The sequence below is a fragment of the Agelaius phoeniceus genome, chromosome 1 (genome assembly GCF_051311805.1).
Source record: "Agelaius phoeniceus isolate bAgePho1 chromosome 1, bAgePho1.hap1, whole genome shotgun sequence".
NCBI classification, from domain to species: Eukaryota; Metazoa; Chordata; class Aves; order Passeriformes; family Icteridae; genus Agelaius; species Agelaius phoeniceus.
The window spans coordinates 47,657,095-47,670,581 of NC_135265.1; the positions used below are offsets into that span (position 1 = coordinate 47,657,095).

Consider the following 13,487-nt stretch of genomic DNA (forward strand, 5'->3'; position numbering starts at 1 on the left):
GCATGGCACCTTCAGATATTTACTGTATTTACTGCTTAAATTGCAGATAGATAGCCTGGCTATTCTCTTTCTTTTTTTTTTTTTTTTTTTTTTTTTTTAGCTCTGGATGATGTGTGTGGACAGCAAGCAGGCTGTTGTTTTATTGCCAGATGGCATCTGACTGCCTACTTCCTTATCACTACAAGAAGACTGTAACTTTGTTAAATGAAAGGAACTGGATAAGAAGAAAGAGAATTATTATGCATTTGGAGGAATAAAACAAGGTTAAATGCAATATGGCCATGCCATAATTATTGAAGTAATGATGCATTAAAATCTCTCAGAGAAATCTTCAGAGTGGGAGAAGAGGGAGTTTCTAGTACATCACAAGTTTAATATGGAATGAGAAACACTAATACATAGTAATTGTTCTGCAGCCATCTGTGCATAAGCTATATTTTTTAAGCATGAATTTATTTGCTCTGTGACTAGTCATGCACGAAAACACTCCCTCTCATCTATTTTCAGAACAAAACCATGAGACTTATCAAATGTTTAACACTGATGCTTTATGCTGAAACTAAAAATTCCTGCTGTTGTTGCTTTCTTCTTCCCCAGCAGATTTCATTGCTGTTTTCTACTTCTCCTTATGGACAAATGTTATAAAGGTTTTTGGTTGCTTTGAGAGACTTGCTGTTCTAACAATAATTTGTTAGTCATGGTCTCCTTGAAGTTTTGAATGCCTTTGGATAAAAGTAAATTTGAAGCTGGTATGAGATTAAAAACTCTTGCTAAATGTAATAATTTTGATAAAGGAAAAACGCAGTCTGAATTATTGAGTGTTATCAGTGATTGCTCAAACAATCCAGCAGCTTGTAATATTTTTTCCATTCACTCTCATAGACACACAAGTTACTGCTTTTTTTTCTTCCCCAGATTTCTCTGCAGCTCTTCAGAATGATTCTCTCCATTGCCTGGATGATTGTCAAGACTTCCCAAAGTGTTCCTGCCAGAGCAGCCTTCTGCCCAGCCCGAGGACCTGTGTGGCACAGATGCACTGTGGCATCTCTGCCTGGAAATGTGCTAACAGGTTTGTCTTTTTCACAGAAATGTGCTCTCCACTACACTGCATTTTGTTTTTAGAGGAACATCATGGGCTGCTTCTCACCTCATATGAGCTAACAGTTTTAAAACACACCTTTAAGGGCACTGATCTGTTATGTGATGAAACTGGAGTTTTGATTTATAGAACACAATAGTAAAATTCTTCTAATACTAGATGACATGTATCAGCTATTTTAATTTAAGAACAGGGCATTTTTAAGGCCTATTCCTCACTTAGGGCTTAATAAAATACCCCACAGGCATAAACTGTGACAAGTATGTTGATGAGATGGATGGTAAATGTATCTTATTTACATGCTGGATCTTTTTCTCTATCTCTGTCTTCAACAGAACTTTAAATAATTGTAACAAGGTGTCAAAAAAAGATTTTTCCCAGAGAGGTACTAAAAATATCTACAGATCTGTCAAATTGCCATTGCCTTTCATACTGAAAGAAGAAATCTCTAAGAAGATAACTCTGAAGGATATGAACAGGTATGCTGAAAGACTACATTTCTCAATGCTACTTTTCAAGCAGCTTTCCTTGTTTCTGGTGGAGGAAGAGAGCGATGGCAGGGTTGTCTGTGCTGGGGTTTTAAGTCTTGTACAGCTCTGCAGCTTCCCCAGATGAGTAACATGACCTGAGCAAACACTGAGAAAGCTATTGCAAAGGGTATTGGGAGAAAAAGTATTGTCTCATCTCTCAGCCCTAGTACAAGGAAAATGTTTATGCAGAAGAATGGATTTTCTACCAGAAAGGCTTTAATGGTCACAAAGTTATAGTCTCAAAAGGTTAAGTAATTGGGATGCTGTTTGCAATTGTGAATTTTTTTCTCTACTTATGTATATGTACTATCAAAGACATGAGAATGATGAGTCCTACAGTCTTTCTTTTCTGCCTGATCCCATTGCAGCAAGTAATAATACATAACACAAGCCAGACAGACAGTTTTTCTCTATACTTATAGTCCCTGTGCTCAGTCCTTGCTTCTTCATAGAAAACTAACCAGAATAAAGGAGTGCCTTTTAAACAGGACTTATGTCTGGTCAGGTCTAGATGTTTGTTGATTTTTTATTTCTTTTGATGAGTGTAATAGGCTGGCAAGGCCCCTGAAAGGCAGTATAAACAACCATACTGAAAGGAAAAATGTCCCTGACTTTTTAAAGTGTTCAATAGAACTTTAATACAGGATGTTGCAGGTCATGTTATTCACAAAGTTGATGTCTCTGTACACCCTCAAAAGCTAAACAAGGATACCTACCTTTTATTGAATGTGGGATTTGTCATGTTTGACTTAAGGGGTTTTGGTAGTTACCCTTGATAGGTGTGAGTGCTAATTAGAGGATACTTTATACCAGAGCTCTTGCTCAAGGTTTTCTGTGATCTAGTAATACAAACTTGTGTGCAAATAGAATAGAAAGCAGATTGTCTGGCTTTCTGCACTGCCCTTGGAAATGGGTTTGTTCGAGGCACCAGGATGCGTGACTCACAATCACCCCCTGTGAGGACTTAAGGTACAAATACCTTAATGGCATTGGAAGCACAGTTGGATTGTGCAGCACCACACTGCTCCCAGCTCATTCAAACATTTAGTTTATGATGGATAACTTGGCTGCAACACCAAATTCAGGTACCTAGAAGGAGTTTGCTGGTGGGACACAGGGCTACATTAGTTTATGCTGGATGTGGAGGGTGCGTATTTTATCATTCTTAGAGCTTCCTTTGAAGATTGCTTGTCACAGGAGTAGGGAGAAATGAATCCTACAAGGTTGTTAATGAGCTCAGACTAAGAGGGGATGGAAAATAAAGGCTTTTGATTTGTGTAGTTATGAATGTTAGGTGCAGAGGAATTGTGGAGTCTGTCCAGAAGACTAAGTGGCTTTCCAGATACTTAATAGACTACCTACAGTTAAACTGGGGTATTGCCATGTACTGATTGGAAACATAAAAATCTCGTCTGTGTTCACTAAAGTCATCCATTATTGTCAACTTCCCATAATAGTGTCTTGAATAAATGAAATCACTATTAAAGGAGGGGAAAAAAAGATTACAGTACTACATGATCTGGGTTTTGTTAGCCATCTTTGAGGTGTGAAAGATGTTAACAGCTAGGTAGATGAGGAGACGATTTATTTTAATATGGACCTTTGGCAATTAAAGGAGTGACATACCTCCTTTCATAGAAAGTGAAGACATGCTCTAGACTGAATCTCCTCTCCCTTGTGAAATTGGGGTTTCCATAAGATGTCTGTTAAATATCATGTGGAAGAGCTGCTGTGGTCTGCTGTGTGGGAACACAGCTGTTTGTTCCCTATGCAGAAAACTGGATGAGAATCACAGAGATCTGCTGGATATGGAAGGAAAATTTTCAGTGTGAGGGCCACATTCTATCCAAGGTCTTTGTAGCTACTGAGATTTCTATTAGGAACTATTATAATATTGTGATGGGACTTTTAAAAGCATTTACAGGTTGGATGGCCTCCTTCACCACTTGAATAGTTTGCTCAATGTAGCCATCAAACAATAGGAGAGCCTCTCTCCAGAGCAGAGTGTCAATTTCCTTAGCTGATTCCTTATTAACAAAACAAATTTGGAAACCTGCTCTAAGGAGAGGGGCTGAAGCTTGATCTCTCTTATCAAATCTTACTGGAAAAAATAAAACAAGGTAAAGTCTATTTTGTAAAATATTGACTAAATGCCCACGGAAGACCTTTTATCCTCTATCCAAAGGTATCATGAATGAGAATTTTGGAGGCATAGATTAATTGATAGACACCTGTAGTATAAGCTGTGTCAGAGTCTAAGCTAATACTTCTAGAACTACTGGTCATCTCTTATAACCTGAAAGATGCAGATTTATTTCATAATCAGACACTGATTAGACAGGGAGGAGGATGGTTGCCAGTGCATAGTGCCAGGGATTAGTCCTGGGCACTGTAGATGGACTGTGGTACGGTTAAATTTGTAGGAAGGCCTTTGACAGCTGTAAGTGGCAGGTAGAGCTCTCCCAAAAAGTTCCTGAGCAGGGGCTAGAGGCCAGCTAGGGCCAGGGCCACTCGCAGAAGGCAGTTTAGATGGGACCGTCTTGCTTTGGAGGGTGGGAGAGATCCAGAGTATAAATTCAGGTGCTCCTTTGCACATTAGGCAAGGTTTATTCTTATTCTAACAATAAGAATAAACCATAATGTAAATTTCCATTACATTATCATTCATCAATTTTTCCTCTTACATGTAAGAAATGCTTTAAGAAATGCCACTTGTAACCACGAATCAGATTATATTAATTTGCTCATTTCTTTGTTCTCACATTACACCTGCAATGCACTCCTGAGGGAATTGCTTCCTCCCCTCAAGCAGCTTATTGAAATTCTGCCTTGTGGCACAAAATATTGCAATATTTCGGTAAAAAAAAATATATATATCTTATCAGGAAATAGTTATGATATCGGTGGGTTGCTTGTTGTCCCATTCCCTGACATCTGGTTTCACAGGGTTAAGCAATTTCTCTGCAGGAACCAGTTTTGAATTTTTTATTTATTAACAGAGATTGTGAATGTGATTTGAAACATAAAGATCATGAAGTACAAACTTTGACTAGTTTTTCCCTCGATTGTTCTCAGTGGTTTTTTTCATGATTTTGGTGTCAAGGCTGCATTCAGTGCTTCTGCAGACAAATGATCTCAATAATGTGTCCTTCCTTTCTTTTTACTTCTGAATAATTGTGGAATATTGGTATATACTTCTCTTTTTTTTTCCCTGCTTTGTTATTCAGCAGGTAAAAGATTGATTGAAAGAGGAAATCTAAATATTCTGCAACTCTGATCAGCTAAGAATCTCTTGGTTCTGTAGATGTTGAATGATTGTGTGTTTTGTTAAACTGTTTAACTTTGTTAAACTTAGCCAAACTCTCTGTAATGTCCCAGATTTCATATCCAGAAATCAATTTAATAGAAGTCACAAATAGGAAATTCTGATTGGATTTCCTTTTGACTTCTCAGTGAATTATTCATTCTTTCAGCCATTTCTTTACTCTTGAAGCAATTTTTTGTTTGTTTGTTTCATATTTTTCTGGTATTTGTGAATATTAAATGGATTGTAGAATCCCTTCATGATGAAGAAATCCTGCAGATTATTATTACTTGGCAGTTAGGGAGGTTATGAATTCTAATCCACCTGTCTAAACCAGTATGCCTGATTGATGACCAGTATGCCTGATTGATGAACCTTGGAACAATGTATGATGTAATATTTTTACCTAGTTTCCATGTCTTTTCACTTTTGTGCAACCTGAAAGTTATGTCAGAGACAGAAAGAAATAATTACAATGTCCAGACAAAAAGAATATATGTGCTGAATGCATCTTTTCAGGTGGGAAAATACTGCATATTGAACCTTAACAGCAAGAGCATTTTTACCTACAGCTCTCCTTATTGTGAGAGCTTCTTGTGAATTCCCTATTCCTGACTTTTCCTCACATCCATAACCTCAGGTAAACTCTTTTGCCATCCCAAAAAAGTGCATATATTCCTTCCTCTGTTGGTTAGAAATGGGATCCCTGTCATACCTTTAGTGCAACATGCCATGGGTGTAATCCATGGTACTGGAAGGGTTCCATGCCAAAGGTGATGGGAAGGGCCATTTTCCAGTGTGTCCACAAAGAGATGAGGCCATTCAGAGCAGATGGAATGAGCAGGCGCCTCAGAGCATCTCTTGGGCTGTGGGAGCAGCAGGCCCAGCAGCATCTGGCTTTACACAGAAGTAGTATCCTTCAATCATCTACTTGAGTGTTTTATATTATTATCTATGAAGTGGGTGATCAGCACACATAAACATATACTCTGAAGAGAAAAACTGTAACTATAATTATTGCTTTCACAGAGCAATAATTTCTGTAAGCGGATATTTAATCTGAAATATAAGAAACACTAAACTATAGAAAGTCTGAGTCTATTGGAGACATAGGCATTGAGAGGAGGAAAGATGCTGTAGCTGTTGAACTACATTTTCTTCACTTCCATTCATTGCTACTGTAGTCTTTGGGTTTGTTTAATGTAATTTTAAATGGAAGAAAACCAATTTGGGTGGATTTTCCCCCCAAAATTGACAACAGAAATTTGGCAGTTGACAGTATGCTGGCATTTTAAATTGATCTTCTAGCACCAGGTGCACAGCCTCCAGTTGACAAGTTGAATGGTTGCCAAGAAATACAGCTGGAAAGTACCTGCTGTTACTGTGCTGCATGTGCAAAACCAGATGGGGACATGTGCTTTTGGAAATGTGTGTCTTTGAGCCCACTCATTATTTTCTGCTGGCCAGTGGAGCCAACTTCTGGGTGGCATCTTGCTGTTTGTAAGTCTGACTACTGCCAACTTCACCTTCTTCTGCTCTGAGGGGGTGTCTTGATTGCCTATTTCCTGTCAAATGGGAGTTGAGTTAAGCTAAGCCTTTTTAAGACTCACGTTCTTGTCAGAATGGGACTGTTCTGAGAGAGAGAAAATGTCATCTGTCTATGCTTTGCTATCATTTGACTTTTCCAGAAAGCCCTAAGGCATGTCTGCTTAACACCTGCAAAATACTAATTATAAGGCTTTTGATACTCAGTAACTACTCTAACAGTGCACACATTCACCAAAGGTTTAATTAGAAGTGTTTTAGTGCAAATCCCTTGGCCACAGAAAGAATTCTAATGATCCTTGTCAAATTAAAGGAAAAATTATTACCCTGTGCAAATATGACAACATGATTGAAGTCCCTCCTGGAAATGCAGCAGGGAATGCCCCTGTGTGTTTTATTATGGTATCTATATTTTAACGTATAATATTGTTTTACCATAAAATTTTGATTTGAGAAGCTTTTCATAACCAGCAGTTTTGCAGAATGTTGATTTCTGATGCTACCAAGCTTTGAAAACAATTACACAAAGTACAAGTTTATATCTTTCCATTGTACTGATCAGAAAACACATCCAAAAGCATTTTAGATGACAGTTATATATGCAAATGTTGATTAACTGCTACAGTTTACTGTGCATTTTACTGTTGTTATTGGCTTACTCACATTTAAAATGTTAAAGTGCCCAAAAAGCTAAACTGAGATTTTGTGGGATAGATGAGGAAACTCCTTGATCTTCATCTGCTCAGTGAAACTGTCATTAAACAACACAAAGTGATGCTATGCAGACATTTGATAGGTAAATCTGGGCTTGGGTAAATCAACATTTCTTTCCTATGATCTACCTGAATGTATCAGTTTGCTTGACCTTCTGTTCCATGCTATGTTACTATATTATTTTAATTGTATTATTTTAATTAGTGGTCCAGGAAAACATTCTGAGTGGAAACTTGCATTGGATCTGTGTCTTGCAGTAAGTTAGACAAAATTTGAACTTGACACATAACCCTTCTTGGTCAAACATGAGCAAACTTTGGCCAATCTTTTGTGTAACTTTTTGTAGCAGCTTCCACTAGAAAACCATAGAGAAAGAAATGGCAGCTGAGGGTGTTAATGACCAAATAATTGATGATCCATGATTTAGATTATGATGGAGACTCAGGATAAACTTCCAAGCATTGTGGGTTAGATAAATTTGTTACAGAAATATGTCTATCTGTGAAAATGTAAACCTGTGTGTAAGTGTGGATACAGATGCTGGTATCCCAGCACCTTTTCCTAGACCTTACTCTCGTGTCCTGCTATGATACTGTGAACCAAGATATTCTTCTCCATGCCTGCTTAGTGTGGCAGGTGCTTCAGACAATGTGATGTCCCACAAGAGTATCTCACAGAGAGGGATCTTCTACAGTCATACTCCCACTAGGACAAAAAGACACAGATGCCACGTGGAAGGAAGGTTATCAAGGACAGGCTGCTTTTCCCACCTGCCTCTCATGTAACAGCCATGTCCATTTGCACTCCAGGTGGGGAAAGTAGTGATATCCATGCACTCCTGCTATACCTCTTGGTCACCCACCAACAGCTCTCTCCTTTGGTCAGTGTTGCTTTTCTTGGGATTCATGGCTTCCAAAGCAGACAGGTGTGAGGAAGATTTGTGTTGTGTAGGAAGCTAAGATACCACTGTAGTTTTGAAGACAGAAAGGCTTGGTTCAGGTCTAATACCTTTCTGCTGCAGTTCCCCTATTTGAAAAAAGGGAACAAGATTTCCTTTTGCTCTTTTATTATTTACTCGATTTAGGGGGAACTATATATATCCTTAAGGAAGTATGTGACTGATTTTAGTTATCTGAGAAAGAAACAGCTGCCTCCTGCATGTGGTAGAGTTATTTATATGATTCAGGAGAAATCCCTGAAGTCCCAGTTTTGCTGTTCCATGACTGCACCACATACACCTCACTGCCTTCACTGCTGGGGGACTTTCAGTTACATGGCAAATGGCCCAGAATTTTGTGTGCTTTCTGCATGGCTTTCTGCATGGCAAGGCATTTGACAAGCATCCCATCTGGGACGAAGGAAAACCTACCACCTGTTTGCTCCTGGTCTTCTCGAACAGGAACTGTGCAGTCCTGCAAGGAGCCAACCACCTTCTCATCCTCATGAAGCCCTGAGCACTTGAGAGCCCTGAGACATTGCTGGATCTTCATGAAGTGCATGAGGAAGAGATCAGCCCATCACAGCTCTGTTCACATAACCTTCAGCTTTCATTGCTACAGATCTGATATTTTTCACTTTGAGTTTCATACTACTTTCCAATTTTCATTGAAAATAAGCACTTCAGGAAAAGCTCCAAGTTTCTCATGCCTTTGGCATTGGCACAATCAATTGGCATAGGCTCTGAATCCTGTGAAGAGTCCCAGAGGAAATTCTAGACTGACACACAGCCAAAGGATGTAGGGACCGCCAGTCTGTGGACCTAATTTTTGCACAGCAAGTATTAAAATGCCACTCTTTGAAAATCATGTGGGGAAGTCATTACCAGATACTGTGATAAATCACACTCCCTTTGGTAGTTTTCATGTAAACTTTTAAATCAGTATGAATCTAGTGGTGACCTTACTACATTGCTGGTATGTTTAAAATACTACCTTCATCTGTAGTCCTTGCCTGAGCCTGTTTTCTGCAGCATTTGATTTTGCACAACAACATATGGGACTGCAATGCTGGTTTTGACACTTGCCAGTCAAAATTCTGTTGCTGCCATCACCTGTAATGATGCTCCCTGTCAGCCTCTCCTTGCTGTTTGCTTGTCTGTGGTGTGAATTGCAGAACATCCCACCAGTGCTCACTGGCACAAAATAAACAATAAAATGATCACCATCCTTGCAGCCTTGGGACTGGCATGTTCCCTGTGCCATAACATTGCAAAGCTATGCCATTTTGAAGAGATAGATTTGTCCCTGGAAGGATCTGAAGAGTGCCAGAGCTGAAGCTGGGGAGGAAGCAGGGAAGCAGGACCATATGGGCAGGAACAGGAAATGATGTGCCAAAGATGAGGATGCAGCATCATTCTCTTTTGGCAACAAGGAGCCCTGTCCCAGCTCTGCTGCCTGCTGAGCCCTGGCCTGGGGGCATGCAGTGAGCAACTGAATCTCTGCAAGGCAGATAGGAGGGCTGTGTGGCCCGAGTGGGAAGGAAAGGCCCTTTCCAGCAGCAGCAAGTGTCAAACAGTCTCAATTCATTCAGCTGGTGGTCTTGAACTTACCCTAAATTCTCCCTAGGCTCCAACTATGTCATTCTCTTAAATGAAACAGATCTGCAACAACTCTTAGCTCAACTCCAATGAGCAGCTCTCTCTGTTTTCCGTCACAGGAAATCTGTGTCCCTGCTTCCTAATATGTGTACGCACATAGCATAGGCATCTGTCTACTGCATATTCATTATCTCAGTGCATCACATCTGTCAGGCAGATTCAATTAAGTGAACATGCCTCCATCTCCAGCGGGACTTTGTGTGCATGCAAAATGCATCAATGCCAAATGGGGCTTTGGTAATCAGAAAAAAGAGCAGAATGAACCAGGGGGAAAATGGGAAGTCAGCAGAGTTGGTTACTGTTTCCAGGTTTGATGCAGGAAAGACTCTGTCTCCAGGTGTTTGGAAGTGTTTGCTAATACTGGGCTCTACAATGTTGTGCAAAGAAAGGATGCTGGAGACCAATCAGACAGTTGGAAACATTTAACTGTTTATTATCTGTCATTTCCTTCTTTTGGTAATTCTTAAAAAAACAATGCAGTTTAATCTGAGAAGCTTCCTCTATTAATGGCTAAGTGCTGTCCATCCTTTTGAAGCCTGAAGCGCAGGCAGGGTTTTGGGTGCATGTGTGTTTGATTTTTACACTTCACAGTTCAGGATTCTCATGAGCCATCGTTAATGTGCAAGGTTGTGCTCTGCCTCCAGAATGCTTTTCCAGATGACATGAAGGCAAAAACAGCCTTTGCTACCTCACAGGGCAATACACGGCAGGAACGAGGCTCCCTCCTCTTGGATCACCTTTAACTGAAAATATTATACGAGAAACTTTGGCACCTGGCTGAGCAATAGCCACTGTAGGATCACCCAGGGAGTGTGATGGAGACACAGCAGCATGCACAAGTTGCCTGTGATGAGCAGCAATGCAGAAATGTCTCTCTACACCTTCAGCCATCTCCCTGCTGCTCGAGGTGGCCACTGGTGCTCACCCCAGAGCAAGGCAGAGCAGCCTGGGACTACCCCAGCTTGTAGTAGATAGGCAATATAATGCCATGATTTCTTACTAAATTAACTTCTGCCTTGAACTCTGAAAAGAAGGAAATGCAGCCCTGAATGTCTGAGGAAGCACAAGAACTAACAGGAGTCAAACGCTCAGCTCCCAGGTGGATTTTACGTGTTTTGCATACCTGCCTGTGCTCAGTGTTATTGCTCTGGACCTTGGATCCTGGCAGGAAAGAAATTCAGGTTGCAATCACTGATTAGGAATGACCAAGGCAATATGAAAGCAGAATTCTGTATTAGGAGATTCTGGAAAGGAATTTACATGGCCAAGTCATAGAATAATTTAACTCTGTTGAAGTCCAACAGTTTGCATAGGTGCAATAATAACATAATTATTATTGCTGGAAAGATCAGTCCTAAACTGCCATATATTCAGGCTGGTTTTAAATAACTTTATTGGATTGGCTTCTATGTGAACAAGATAAAGGTGCCACATTTCATTAACTTTTACATTAAATTTATTTGATGAGTCAGTTTCGTGTGTTGAACAGTCTAACTCAAATATGGATGTTCTAAAACTCTTTTGTAAAACTAATTTTAAGATCTAGAACTGCCAGAAGGTTTTGGTTTCAGGAAAAAGAATTTTGTGGCATCTAATTATAATGCAATCTTAGTATCCTTCTATGACTAGATAACTATTCAGAGGCAGGCACAGTAACTTAATTAAACAGTTTTTCCCAGTGGATCAGTGATGAAAAGGTTGGTTATATCCAGCAGAAACATTTCTTTTGAAGAGGAAGTTTCATCTGGTGCATTCTTACGAAGAAGATTCTCTACTCAGCTGGGACTGGGGACTGAAGGGCAGAGGGCTCTCCTGTTGCAGTAGCAGTGCTGTTTCAGGAATCCAAGCAGTGCAATCTGTGGTTGTCTCTTTTTAAAAATCTTTATTCCTGTGGTATTTGGTGTAATATTTCATGGTGCTATTTTTAAATTTCTAGCAGCTTAATTCATGTTATTATGTGAAAGTCTTAGTCACGGAAGAAGCAAAATGCCTATTTTAAAAAATTATGAAAAAACTTGAAGTCTGAAAATGAGACCTAAAATCACTACCTGAACCAAAGACTACAACTGCACTCCTCTCCAAGATTTTACCATTTTCTAATGTTCACATTTTCCAGAGCTCAAATTTTATGGGGAAAAAAAAAAACAAAACAAGAGAATTAAAAAAATGAGAGTTTAGCAGTACTACCAATTTTATCTCATCCAAATCACAGTTGGCAGAGTTCTTGCTCCTGAACATATGTAGGGTTATGTTAACTCACCCCTGCCTTTTTTTGTTGTGGCACAAAGATAATTTCACTAAAATGTCCACCTGCCAAAAAGCTCAGAAACACTGAACCTCCAAAAGGAAACAAAACTGTGGAGCAAACTTGTCCACAGCCCTTCTGTTCCATGGTCCCTGGGAGCTCTTGTCCTGCTCTTCCCTGTCTATTTTTGCTTCAAAGCTCTTCTGAAAGTTCACAGGAGCTTTTAAACATAGCTCAGTGCCCTGGAGTGGTTCCATGTTCATCAGGAGAAAGAGATGTCCCATTTTCAGCTGTGATTTTTAGGTATGCAATGTATTATTAGGTCATTTCAGAACAAGCTTAACAGACCCTTGAAATCAATTTAAGTAGCTGCAGCAATTTGAGCTAAGGTGTTTTGACATCACTTCCATCTTCTTCTGTGTCTTCACAGAGTTTAAAGGCTTCAAATGTGAAGCCCAAGTGTTTGTTTGTTGTAGGAATACACATGTGTTGTACATACACTCATTCTTTTATGTCTGCAGCTGCAGCCCATGTAAATTGTTATTTCTTGAATTCTCCCATTCATGGTCATGGTGGTAGATTACACATTTCCTTTCTGGAGGGCCAATTAAAGTCATCCAAATTCTGAACACTTAATTTCTAGGTAGCCTCGAGGCAGCTGCAACATCCATAACCAAAGAAACACTCTTTACTTGAATAAATGGTCCGTATGCTCTTTGATATTTTATCAGGCCGACTTGGGAAAGGCAGATGTTTAACACTCAGATACTGCTCTCATGGATGAGCTTCATCTGGTCCCTGCTGAAATCAAGAGGATTCTTCTTAATTTGTGAAAATGTGAAATTAAAATCACAGGAGGAGGTGAGTGAGGCAGTCAATTCAGTGCTTTTTTCAGCAGAGCTCTTCTCTGGTGGCAGTTGTTCTTGCTGTATGCATGGGGGAATAGGGGTTGTGCTGTCAGAGCAGTTCAGGGATCCTGACAGCCTTTGTGTCTGGGCTTAGCACTTGGATTTCCATGGCTGCTTCAAAGTAGGAAGCATACCTGTAATCAGAGACTTCAGCTACACATCAGCTCTTTTTTTTTCTTTTTTTCTTTTTGTTTTTAAACCTGCCGTTTGGGAGAGGGTTTCCACAGTGTTTCCTTCGGCAAATGATTTGCTTCAGTGAAACAGCTGCCTTATTTCAGGTGAAAGAAAAGATTAACAGAAAAGTGCACGTATTTAATATTTAAATTTCGTTTTTAAGGTTTCAAATGGGTATTTTTATGAACCCTGTTTGCATGTTGTCATGATGCTCCTGTCATTTCAGCAGTCTCTTTACTTCATGTTCTCCTTTTAACAACAGTAAAATACCTGCTCCTTCTCCAGCTTAGAAGATCACCATATTTTTGTTTTCTTTTCCCCTCTCTGTATTTCCACAGAATAAACAGGGAACAACCAAGCTGTCAAGTGCTT

The 13,487-nt window shown here is 39.6% G+C and overlaps 1 protein-coding gene across 1 annotated transcript in view; it reads left to right on the forward strand.

Moving 5' to 3' along the window:
- Window positions 1–616: 616 nt before the first annotated feature.
- The window catches only part of NPSR1 (neuropeptide S receptor 1), a 120,190-nt gene continuing 107,319 nt past the window's right edge, over window positions 617–13,487 (forward strand). The window contains exons 1-4 of the mRNA XM_054641751.2: window positions 617–749; window positions 916–1,069; window positions 1,435–1,578; window positions 12,765–12,894. The gene's annotated coding sequence lies outside the window, so the exon portion shown is untranslated. The remainder of the gene's footprint in view (window positions 750–915; window positions 1,070–1,434; window positions 1,579–12,764; window positions 12,895–13,487) is intronic.